Below are 12,763 nucleotides of genomic sequence, written 5' to 3' on the forward strand. Positions count from 1 at the left end.
ACGCTTGTAAGTCAAAACTCACAAGAAAACACATTCCCGAATGTCATAAGCCCGAACCCTGCAAGAACCCAGGGTATCCTGTACTTTACTCATAGAGGAAGTGGTAGGACAGGACTACAGTAGGCAAAGAGAAAACAATTTAAAATGAAAATTAAACTGTAACCGTGAACTGCTAGTTATAATTCATGAGGGAGACTCAAATGCTGTGAAAGCCATAATGTTTTTTTTAATGTTTATTTATTTTTGAGCGAGAGAGGGCACATGCGGGAAAGGGGCAGAGAAAGAGAGACAGAAAATCCCAAGAAGGCTCTGCACTGTCAGCACAGAGACTGACGTATGGCTCTAACTCACGAAACTGAGATCATGACCTGAGCCAAAACCAGGAGTCAGATGCTTAACCTAGTGAGCTACCCAGGCATCCCTATAACGTTCTTATAGAACTTGTGAATTTTTCAAATCCTTAGAAAACATCATATTTGCTAAATAGGTAAGTTTTTCAATTTAATGACCTGGCTACTTGGTAAATTGTCTTTCAGCCATTTGATTTTTATTACATATTTTCACCAGATTTTTGGCCATCTATCATGTTGGCCTTTTCCCCCTGAGTAAATGGTTTACCTTAGGAAGGAATAAACCTTCTGATTGCCTAGGGAGGCTGGATACTGGGCCAATTTCCATTCTTTCAGGAAGAGCACAGAAGCTGCAAAGTCACCATTGACTTTCAAGGCAGCAGTCAGTAACCCAGGGGAGGAGAGAAATGAAGGACTTCTTAGAATTTTGGCAGATTAAAAACAAAAACAAACAAAAAGAAAACCTAGGACTTCTATAAGAATCTGAAAAGGTAGTATGACAAAATGCTAATAACTGAAATGATATTTCTCTGTCAAACCAGATTAATAGAGATTTGGAATTAGTTATACATTTTTTCAAGTGCTGTAGACCAAAGTACCTTTATTCCACTTCTCTTCCTATGGTTGGAACTATATTTTACAACTGATTTTTACAGATGAGAATAAAATAAAATAGCAGCAATTCTAAGTGATAGCTCACCAATACTTTGTTAACCTCCCCTAGATAAAAGGAAAGGTTCAATAGAAAGAAATGTTGCATCTTATTACTTATAACTATAGCTTGGTTAGTTTGAGTTTAATTTTACAAGGATATTTCTAATTATTTGTTGGTGATTATCTCACCATGTATTATGAAAAGGTGAAATTTTTGATATTTATATGCTAAAAGTTTTTTAGTAGAACTGCAAAAATAATGATCTACAGATTATAAAGGACACGCTTTTAAAAATATTTTAATTCCAGGGCACCTGGGTGGCTCAGCCGGTGAAGTGGCCGACTTGGGCTCAGATCATGATCTCGCAGTCCGTGAGTTCAAGCCCTGCGTCGGGCTCTGTGCTGACAGCTCAGAGCCTGGAGCTTGTTTCAGATTCTGTGTCTCCCTCTCTCTGACCCTCCCCTGTTCATGATCTGTCTCTCCCTGTCTCAAAAATAAATAAAACGTTAAAAAAATATTTTAATTCCTGGGGTTAGTAACGTTTAAATGTAGAGACACAGTAAAGCACTGTAATGGATAAGTATCGGTGACGATGAGTAACTATGTTGAATACAGCAACATTTGAGTGTAGATACTGGGAGTAGATAGGACTCAGATAGCAGGAGAGGAAAACAAGCTACAACAGGACTAAGGCCTGGTCATGAAGTACGACTGTAGCATTTATCATATACCAGTTCCTTCATATTGCACCAATGCCTTAAACCCCATATGAATATTTTGACATAAACAGGGTGTAAGTATTAGCAGATTCCCAGAGCAGTTATCTGGTCAAAAGGACTTACTAGTATTCTATTCATTTTAAAGTAATGTATCTATCCTAAGAGATACTGTTCAAGCTTTTGGGGTCAGAAATGCAAAAAAAAAAAAAAAAAAAGGAGAGGCAGGCAATCATTTCCATGTTTTTCCTCTGTCCACAACATGGAATTGCTGTGATTGACTGTTAATATGCTATATGGCCATAATCATGATGAACGATTTTTTCATGACCTTAAATTTCTGATACAGGATGTCAAATCCAACCTCTTTAACTTTTTGATGCCAGCCAACGATTGAGCCCTGTGAAAACAGGTCCCACATCTATTTTTCTTGATATTATATCCCATTTTCTCAACTACTTTCTGATAAGCAGATCAAGAGGTACCCAATGAATATTAAAATTCATTCAATCAAAAGATGTATACTTATTCCTACTACAAACTCACTAAGGTTTCCTTACAAACTCACTAAGCGAAAGTTTTGACATGTTTTAGTATTTTTGCCTACATGATAAGTAAGCAATGGAATTTCAGGATTCTGTACTTCCATTAACACATGGTTCTCATGGATTTTTTTACTTACTAGATTTTTTTTTTGTTTTATATTACAGTGTCTTTACTAGATGACACTTCTATTTATATTGGAGTTATGGGTACTGTTTCTTCTGCTTGAAGATGTTTATTTATGACATTTGAAATCTGCCCCCTTGTTTCCTTCTACTTTTTACCATCAAGATTCCAAGGGCTAAGTCATTCCAACCCACTCTCTCTCTCCAGAATGTGCACCTTCTGAAGACTCACCTCTGTTTCCACACATAGTTATCCATTTCCTTTCAGTTGTATGGGAGGTAGTGCTATAATCCTAAAAGCTTCAGTCCTGTTCCATTATTCCCCTGTTTAGAAAGAGATATTGAGATGATTAGAAAAACTGGTACAAAATTTTGGGAAAGTAATAGTAAGGTAATAATAAAAAGGAGGTATTAACAAAATATCACTAAAATTTGTTGTTAAGTGCCTTAAAGGACAAAGCTAAAAAGAAATTTTCAAATGCGTTGGCATTCCTATTTTTGCTAGTCTCAAGTAACCACAGATAGCTATAAGGTAGCAGTATTTATTTCTAGCCTAAATGGATTTAGACATGCCTCAAATACAAGTAGTTATCATTACAGATTTCATGCCCATCAGAGAAACTCCCCACCACTGGTAAGTTTGTGGTCTATCCAGGTTGCTGCTAAGAAGCTTAGTGAGTGTTACAAGTTAAGAGGAGAAACAAAACATAGTAAGTAGTACAGGAAATAGCTATTGTCATAATATATGTTTTCTAGCAATAAGAAATAAATACATAAATTCCAAAAGATTGGTAAGACTGTCCATGTAATATCATGTTTAGTTTGAAATCTTTATTTACCTGTTAAGTATAAAGAAACCAGAGATAGCTTAGAAAAGACGGTCAACAGTGAGGAGGAATAAATAAACAACTTATTAAAAGAAGGTAAATTCACTCCAAATATAAAATTTTATTAGTCGCTTTCCAAAGTAATAACTTAAAATCATGGCTTAGTTTCCAAATAAATTAAGATTGAAAATCTGAATGGTTGAGCAATATGGGATGAGGGATAATTAAGTAAATGAAATGAAAATAATTAATGACATATTGAGAGATAATGAGAAAAAGCCTAAAGATATTATAAAATTGTCTTCATTAGTTTTACTTCTTTTGTTTTAAAAATGCATGCATTTGTAAGACTATACCCATGAATATTGCATATGAAAATATTGATTAGGAGATAATTTCTCAGATATAAACAAAATAGCCGATTATTAGATATAATGCTATAAAGCAACTGCAATGAATTATAACATTGTAACTAGTTACTCTTCTCCAACTCTATAAGCTCCAAAAATACCAACACTCCTCCAAGTTACATTTTTTAAAATTTTTTCATGGTTTATTATTTTTGAGAGAGAGAAAGAGAAAGCGTGAGTAGGGAAGGGGCATAGAGAGAGGGAGACACAGAATAGGAAGCCGGCTCCAGGCCTGAGCTCTCAGCATAGAGCCTGACGCGGGGCTCGAACTCACAGACCACAAGATCATGACCTGAACTGTAGTCAGCTGCCCAACCGACCGAGCCACCCAGGTGCCCCTACATTTGCAAAGCATGACAAACATAAACATAAAAGGTATGGAAGGGGAAAATATGGAAATGCATTTGATAGGCTTTTTGGAGATATGCACAAGCCCTTAATAGTAAGTTTTATCAATATAGAAATACCTACATAAGACGATACTCAAATTATAAGCACAGATTAATGTATTTCAAGTAAGTTTTGATGCCTGCAAAATATTTCAGTTTTATTTAAAACAATATTAACTATAAAATGCTCTTCCATGACTATTTACTTTAAAAGCAGTATCTTTATTGTGTAGATGAGGCAGTTGTATGTTTCTTATGTAGAGTTTATCAATTTTACCCATTTGAGAAAGCTAAAGAAAAGGGTTTTTTAAAATTTCATATTTAATATAATTCAAAATACCCAATTCATAAGAATAAAATAATACATTTTACAATCTACAATGAGTTTATACACATTGAACTTACCTTTTAAAACACTGATGCGGGGCGCCTGTGTGGCGCAGTCGGTTAAGCGTCCGACTTCAGCCAGGTCACGATCTCGCGGTCCGGGAGTTCGAGCCCCGCGTCAGGCTCTGGGCTGACGGCTCAGAGCCTGGAGCCTGTTTCCGATTCTGTGTCTCCCTCTCTCTCTGCCCCTCCCCCGTTCATGCTCTGTCTCTCTCTGTCCCAAAAATAAATAAACGTTGAAAAAAAATAAAAAAAAAAAATAAAACACTGATGCAAATGTTATTTAGGCTTTGAAAGCCAAAGATAAAATAGGTCAAAATAACTTATCAAAACAACGTTTTGTTGATACAGTTTTCCTAAATCAATGATTATCAGCTAAAGCAATTTGCAGCCTCTATAGGATTCATTTAACAGGGTCAGGAGACATTTTTAGTTGTCAACAAACTGGGAGAGAGGAGCTGGGGAAGCTATTGGAATCTATTGGGCAGGGGCCAGAGATGCTACTAACCATTCCTATAATGTATGAACAGACAGACCCTCACAATAGTTATCCAGACCAAAATGTCAACAGTCCTAGCATTGAGAAACCCTGCTTCTGAGCAGGTTTGAGACTACTAGATATTTAGAAAATAGGAAATCGACGTTTTTTTCTCCCCAAGCAGTGTAAAATCCACGTATAATAGAATAATCCATACTTCCCTTAATAGACTTTGTCTTCTTTGCCTAATTAATTATCAGTCATATTCCAACACTTGTTGAAGACATAGCATTTAAAAATTAAGTAAAATTTGAAAGGTCTTACTAATACAACATAATTGAAACTGAATACAATTTCTAAAAATTTGCCATATTCCCATATACAAAATATTCCCATATTCCCATATACAAAAGGTCCCCTTTTCATAGACGCTGTTAGTAACCTGCCCAGCATAGAGTAAATATGCAGTCAATTCTATTGACTAGACCATAAATAGTATGAGAATATGAAAAGCCTGCCTAGTTCACCAATGTATTTAAATACTTTACATAATATTCATCACATATAGAATCTCAATATTTATTGAATGAATGAATGAATGAATGAATGAAATAGATAAGTTTTTAATTTATTTTTCAATTGTATAGAATATTTCTGCTTTTATTACAGAATCCAAAAGATTTAAAATCTTTATATTTTGTATATTTGGAAAGCAAATACCATTTTAGGGGTAGCACAGTTGAAAGTAATTGACCAAAAATATTCATAAAAGTTTGATTCTTGAGTCACACAATGTAAAAGCCTAGTAACAGGTTAATGAGCTGTTGAATAGCCTGTGATAAATAGTGAGAGGTTGAAGGGAAACCCATTAACATGTCAAAACTGCTGAGATGGAGTCCTTGTTTTGAACATTTCTTTTTCTTTGGGAAAAAAAAATATTGACATCTCTCCATCTCCATTTGTGCTTTGTTCAGGAGAAAACTAGATTTTTAATTTTGCATCTGTTTGTTTATTAAATGGAACTATGTTCAAACTGCATTTAAAAGCTGCACCAAAGCTTAGAGTCTTCCAGAATCTGTTCGCAAGGGTAAGGACAAATGTACATAAAAGACCTCTGGTTTTCACTGACATCACATCTTGTCATCTTAACCATATTACTAGTAAGTAATATTGCATATTTAATTTTGCTTAGAACTTAAATATGGAGAATACATAAAAAATACATTTAATATTCAAGGAAATAAATAATTCAATCAATAATAGAAACAAAAATACAAATTTAATTTTACCTTGAAATGTCATTTTCATGTTCCCTTAGCAATTCGAAGTTACAATGAGGACCTAACTGAAGACAGCATAGACAAGGAATTTATTCTTGTCTCATTCAGTTCCTTGACAGATAAGCTTGTATTTAGATATTAATTCATTGCTTTATAGTAAGTGGATAATAATAGGTGCTTTCCCTTTCATATTATGTTAGTGCAAAATGAATATTATAATTTATGTGAATGTCTTTTGAAAACCACAGATGTGAAATTCCCAATGTGTATTTTACCATTCTCTTCAAACATGTAAAGATTTTTTATGATACATGTACCATATGTTTGCTGAAATTTCCTTTAAAATACATAAAATATTTTATGTATTAAAATATATGTTGACCCAGTGTGAAGTCCTCACCTTTATCAAGTTGCTAGGTTCATCAATCAGCAGAATATAAAACTTAGAGAATATACTTAACCTGTTCCCTTCAGCTTTAAATTAATTTCTATCCCTAAGTCCCTGTAAAACCAAACCAAACCAAACAAAACACAAAAACCTAGCAAACAGATTTTCTCAGAATTTCTTTTTGTTTGTTTTCTTATTTTATCTGATTTGTTGCAATGAAGGTAGAGTTGGCATTGGGGCTAAAGGGGAAGAATTGTATTCGGGCTAATGGGGAAGAATTTGGTGACATATGATTAATTTTCACTTACCAACTCAGGTGCTGAAAAACATTTTAAGGATTGAATCCACCTCCAGAATTATGAATGTCCGTGAAATGTAAGAAATTTTTTAGCTTTTCAATGTCATTCTTTAAAGGAATAAGTCCCTTACTAATTCAATGTACTCATTGAAATGCAATTCAAATCCTCACTGCTCTGCTCAAGACTTTTGATGCTTCCTATTTTCATCCAAATATATTCCAGTGTCTTTATGTAGAACATAAGAACTCTAGTATCTTGTAGTGTCCCTGACCTCATGTCCTACTTCTCTATCCCTCTCTCAATGGGCTGCACATAAACTAGTCAAAGTCCAGCCAGGATTTTTACTTGTTCCCCTTGTTTGGGACATGCCTATTCCAGATCATGCCATGGACACTAAAAAGGAACAATTGAAAACTTTGACTATAAGTTTGACTATCAATATGCATTTCATTTATCAAATATCTTAAAGTTTGGGAAGGTTTCATTAAAAATAACTAATTTAATTGCAGTTAGTCAGTGAAAGGTTTATTTTCTTTTCTAGGAGAAAATAGATATTTTAAATATTTTACCATGAATCTGTTGATTTCTTAGGAAGGTGTGTTTCAATATATATTTTGAATAAATCCTCAGAAATATAGAGAGGCATCTAAAAAAATGTTTTAACAGTTCTCAAAAATTATTTTTACATTTCATACAGCCAGAGAATGTACAATTTTTTTAAAGTTACCAAATAAAATGAAAAGCTAAAGGAATATTCTAAGGTAAATATCAACAGCAGTTACTGATTTTTTAGAAGAGATATATTTTGAATTTCCCCCACAAGACCACTTCTCTCATTTGACTACTTCTCAGTCAATTCATACTTTCTATACTTTTAATTTTTTTTTTCAACGTTTATTTATTTTTGGGACAGAGAGAGACAGAGCATGAACGGGGGAGGGGCAGAGAGAGAGGGAGACACAGAATCGGAAACAGGCTCCAGGCTCCGAGCCATCAGCCCAGAGCCTGATGCGGGGCTCGAACTCACGGACCACAAGATCGTGACCTGGCTGAAGTCGGACGCTTAACCGACTGCGCCACCCAGGCGCCCCTATACTTTTAAAATGCATATTAATTTTAGCTTACTATGTTAATATTAAAAAGATATAATATTTGTAATTGCATGTTTTTTTATATCTCACTTATTAATTCCTTGGAAAATAGTGGGTAATTCAATTAGACATCCAGCAACACTTTGCAACAAATAAATTGAAAAATACATTTTTGGTCATTCAAGTGTATTGACCCATTCAAGTGTATTAGCAATATGAAAATAGTTGGATAAATTACTAGTATTTCTTTATTTTTGTGGGTTTACAAGGCTTTACACACTATTTATTCTTCACAGAAATCAACTGTGCTTGCAAATACTTTGTTAGTCTTAAATTTCTTTCCCATTAAATGCCAAAAATTGGATATGTTTATTGTTATACTAAAGGAAAGAATGCACTATCTCAAGAATGATTTTTAGTAGCAAGAATCACATATTTCCTATTATCTAGAAAAAAGATTGAGACAATGTACAGATTTGAAAGTAGGTTATTTCTTATGTATAGTCTATAACGGGTTATGTATAGAGTATAACGGGTAGGCTAACTGAGAAAACATAAGTAATAAGCAACACTTTGTTCTGGGAAGAGTTTGTATATGAAATGTGCTGCCAACTTGTCAATATTTTAAAAATAAATAATTTGACCAAATATTTTATCCAACATAACAGTCTGAAAATTGTGAAGTAGACAGATTATTTCTAATTTCTTTGCAGGTGTTTTATAGATATCATTATGCTAGAAAACAATTGAGCAGTATAGATATGAATTTTCAGTATATGTATTTTGAGCCAAAGACATAACTTTTGGATTATTAAATCTTTCTAATTAGGAAATGTTTTTGCATTACAGAATCACTATAAGTCTTTCACTTGACTTCGGTTATAATCAGTAAGCCATAATGACTAGGAACTTCCAATTGGTTCAGGGGAAAAATAGCAGTCCATGGTAGCAAAGACACCTGTATCTCAATGTCAGATCTGCCATTTAATAGCAGAAAACTAGGCATGTTGATTAACCTCTAGGTGCTTTACTTTTCATTGTTAAGTAGGGCATGATAACTCCTGCCTCACAGGATTGTTATGGTTTATGTAAACAACATGTCACAAGGTACATGAATATTAAGATAAAGCTACATGTCTTTGTATTAATCATGTTAATCAGATAAAGAAATGGTACAAGTTCAAAAATAGTACCAAAAGCAGAAGAAAAAGTAAAAGTCATTTTATGACAAAATATTAAAGATAAAGTCAAATAAATCACAGTTGTTATGCAGTATAGGTTTTACAAATCTTAAAAGACAATTGTCATAAATAGAAGGTATTGTCACACTAGGGCGTTCCGGCTAAATATAGAATTCTAGTCACAAGAGCTTCCAACCAGTTTCACTGCTTCTATCCTTGGCCTTCTATTGTTTATTCTTAACAAAACAATAATAATGTTCCTTTCAAGACAATTAGACATGTTCCTTGACTCCAAACCATCTAGTGGCTTCACAATTTACGCAAAATGAAAGATGTCATTTCATAAGCTACATTGCACTGCTTCATGTCATTCTGGGCCACTTCTCCAATCTGATATTACACCTGTCTCTGTCTCACTCATTTCATTTCAGACACACAAATTACCCTGTGTTTATGAAACAATCAAGGGATAGTTCTGCCACAGAGCCTTTTACCATACTGTTCCCTCTGCCCCAAAAACCTCCTCCCTGGCTATCCAGATAATTCATTCCCATACTTCAAGTCTCTGCTGACATGGACCTTTATCGGTTGACCTCCAGTTGTCATTTTTCTCTTTACTTCTCTTCATTTCACATATCGCTATCAAAATTCATTCATTCATTCATTCATTCATTCATGTTTATTGTCTCTTGCCTCACCCACACTAGAAAGCAACTGTGGAAGCAAATGCTAAATAATTTTTAATTCTCAGTAATTGTTACATAGAGTGTCTCAGAATATATTTACTGTATGAATAAATATGCTTTAATTTTTAATTTAGGATTATCCATGTGCTTCTTTTTAACCCCTTCATGCTTGGAACAACTTATTACTATTTCCATATACAGTTTTATGTTATGTTCTTTTTAAACCTCTAAAGCAATAATAGCTATTAAATCTTTGAATTCTACTTTTAAATTTTTTTTTAAATTTTTTTTTTCAACGTTTATTTATTTTTGGGACAGAGAGAGACAGAGCATGAACGGGGGAGGGGCAGAGAGAGAGGGAGACACAGAATCGGAAACAGGCTCCAGGCTCCGAGCCATCAGCCCAGAGCCTGACGCAGGGCTCGAACTCCCGGACCGCGAGATCGTGACCTGGCTGAAGTCGGACGCTTAACCGACTGCGCCACCCAGGCGCCCCTAAATATTTTGTTTTTTAAATACAGAAGTATTACTTATTTCATAACTTAAATTATGGATCCAACATAAAGTTTATGAACAGTTCAGAAGGTCGTGTTTTACAATTGAGATCCATAAAGTTTTTCTTGTATATACATATATACTCTGACAGAGAATAATTCTATCCTTCAGTTCTTAGAATATTTACAGTCAAACAACTTTGCTTTAAATTGTGGTTAATGCAGTTCCTCAATGAATCCATTATATAGTTTGAATATAAGTGTAATAAAAAATGCATATGTTTAATAAAAGTAGAGCAGTAAACCACCTCTATTTCAAGTAATCAACATTTCATTAATAAATATAACCCATGTACTAATATTTCTTATGCATTAAAAATAGTACTGATACGTTTCAGTAAACATCTAATAAAATCAAAATAAATTATAAGAGTTTCTATAAGATTTATCATTCCTCCACTCTTTCTTCACACAGTTTACTTATACCAATGTTCTCCTGGGTGCCAGGACTCTGCTATGCACTGAAAGTGATGTGTGAAGGTGGGGCATATACAATAAGGGTGAAAATGTTTACTGCCCTTACCTTCAAAATAATAGCACTCTCTTAGAGAAGACAGAAAGAGAAATAAGTAGTTTCAAAATTATGGTAATTACCAAAACAGGGGGGAAATTTTTCAAAGTGCTAACAGGATTAAGCAACAGTCCCCCCCAACCCCAAATCTGGGAAATACAACTAAAGGAAACATATACCTTCAGTGGGTATGGAAGGTATTCACCATGCAGAAACTTAGATCTGAAGGTCATAGAAACAATACTGGGCAAAGAAAATGCTCAAAGAAAGTTAATAAAATATCCATACTTTAGTGATATTTAATATGAAGTTTAAATGTATTATCAATATTCAAAAGTCAAAACAAATAAACAATTTAAATGCATTTTCCCCTCCCTTTTCCAGACTCTTATTTTCAAGGCTTTTAAGCCCAAAAGATAAAAAAGGAAATAAAATGGCTGTACAATATTCACTTGCTTATTTTAGTTTGTATATAATTATTCTGATGCACACATATGTGAGGCTAATATTTGCCAAATTGGCAAACTTTCCTTTCTTCTTTATAATTTCATTGCTAAAAATTCACCAAATTTTTTATAAATGAAATAAACATTTCAGATTTATCCTCATAAGTGAAGAATATTTTTTCACTTGAAACAATTAGGATTTACTTCTATAGATCACATTGAGTCTGGCAGGAAAGCCATTGCTACAGCTGCACTCACTTCAGTGAATTACTTTTTAATTACCAACAATTCTCTTCATTTGGCTTGGATGACCAGACAAGCATCTGGGAATTAAAAAAAAAAAAAAAAAAAATCTCTCTAACATAAGATCTTTTCTTAGCTGTACAAATCCCATTTTTGTTTTTGTTATTTTTAACCAAAATAGGGCCATAATTTTTTCTTTCAATACTACTAAATAAATTTAGGCAGGATTCCATAGCAACACTCAGTACAGAAAAATCTAAATAAATAAGGTCAGGCAAAGCCTAGTAATTAAATCAGCAGGGCTGAGATCTCTCCCTAGTGGAATTTTTAAATCTCAATGCCAATTGGCCCAACAGTCTTAGAAGAGTACTTTTGCATCTGAGTTATTTCTGTCATGGAGGGCTGGGTTACCTTTCAGGGTTGTAACATTTCCACTGGCTCCAGCTTCTTCCTGAAAGCTGAGGAATAACTTCCTTGGATCATCCATGAGACTGGAAACATCGCTCCTTTTTTCAACGAAGCTGGCCAACTGGAGCGAAGAAGAAATTCAAAACAGTGTTTTTCCATCTCAAAATTAAGAAAAAAGAAGGCCAATCCCACAGGGAGGTTTTAACATCTTCAGATATTCAGCTTGTAGAAGAGCCTCACACAGTGTCTGTTGGTTAGTTCCCAAATAACAGCCTGTTAAGGGAGCTTACACTTCTTGTCTGTTACGAGACGAGGGCCATTATGTTCAGCATCTGCCAGTGCTTCTCCCTTCTTTATGTATCTTCAGACTGTATTTTAAAACAGAAACTTTCTAAAAGAAACCACGTCTTTCTCTTCAATGTTTAAAAAAACTGTATTTGGTAGATCAGGTCCTAATTCAACATATAATATTTTCATCAGCTTAATAATTAAGAAGGCAGAAATACCATTTAATGTTTCAAAACCAGATAAAGTTATTTACCATTCCATAATTAGTTTTTGAATGTTGACATTAAAAATAACCTTAGCAGCATTTAATTCTCTGTACTGTTCACTCCTTCTAACACTCCTTTTTTGGGTGCCTGGGTGGCTCAGTCAGTGAAGCTTCTGACTCTTGGTTTTGGCTCAGGTCATGATCTCATAGTCATGAAATCGATCCCCACATCAGGCTGGGTGCTGGGTATGGAGCCTGCTTAAGATTCTCCCTCTCCCTCACCCACCCCATCCCCCCTTTCTC

General features: G+C 34.2%; 1 long non-coding RNA gene across 2 annotated transcripts in view; it reads right to left on the reverse strand.

Moving 5' to 3' along the window:
• The window catches only part of LOC147584674 (uncharacterized), an 85,061-nt gene extending 72,876 nt beyond the window's left edge, over positions 1–12,185 (reverse strand). The window contains exons 1-2 of one of the 2 annotated variants that reach the window (XR_015255767.1): positions 11,971–12,185; positions 2,622–2,713 (exon numbers count right to left, since the gene is read on the reverse strand). This is a non-coding gene — a long non-coding RNA (uncharacterized LOC147584674). The remainder of the gene's footprint in view (positions 1–2,621; positions 2,714–11,970) is intronic. The other variant, XR_015255764.1, reaches the window with a different exon arrangement.
• Positions 12,186–12,763: the final 578 nt, after the last annotated feature.

This window comes from Puma concolor, chromosome A1 (assembly GCF_028749965.1).
Source record: "Puma concolor isolate L17-30 chromosome A1, mPumCon1.1.hap2, whole genome shotgun sequence".
Classification (NCBI taxonomy): Eukaryota; Metazoa; Chordata; class Mammalia; order Carnivora; family Felidae; genus Puma; species Puma concolor.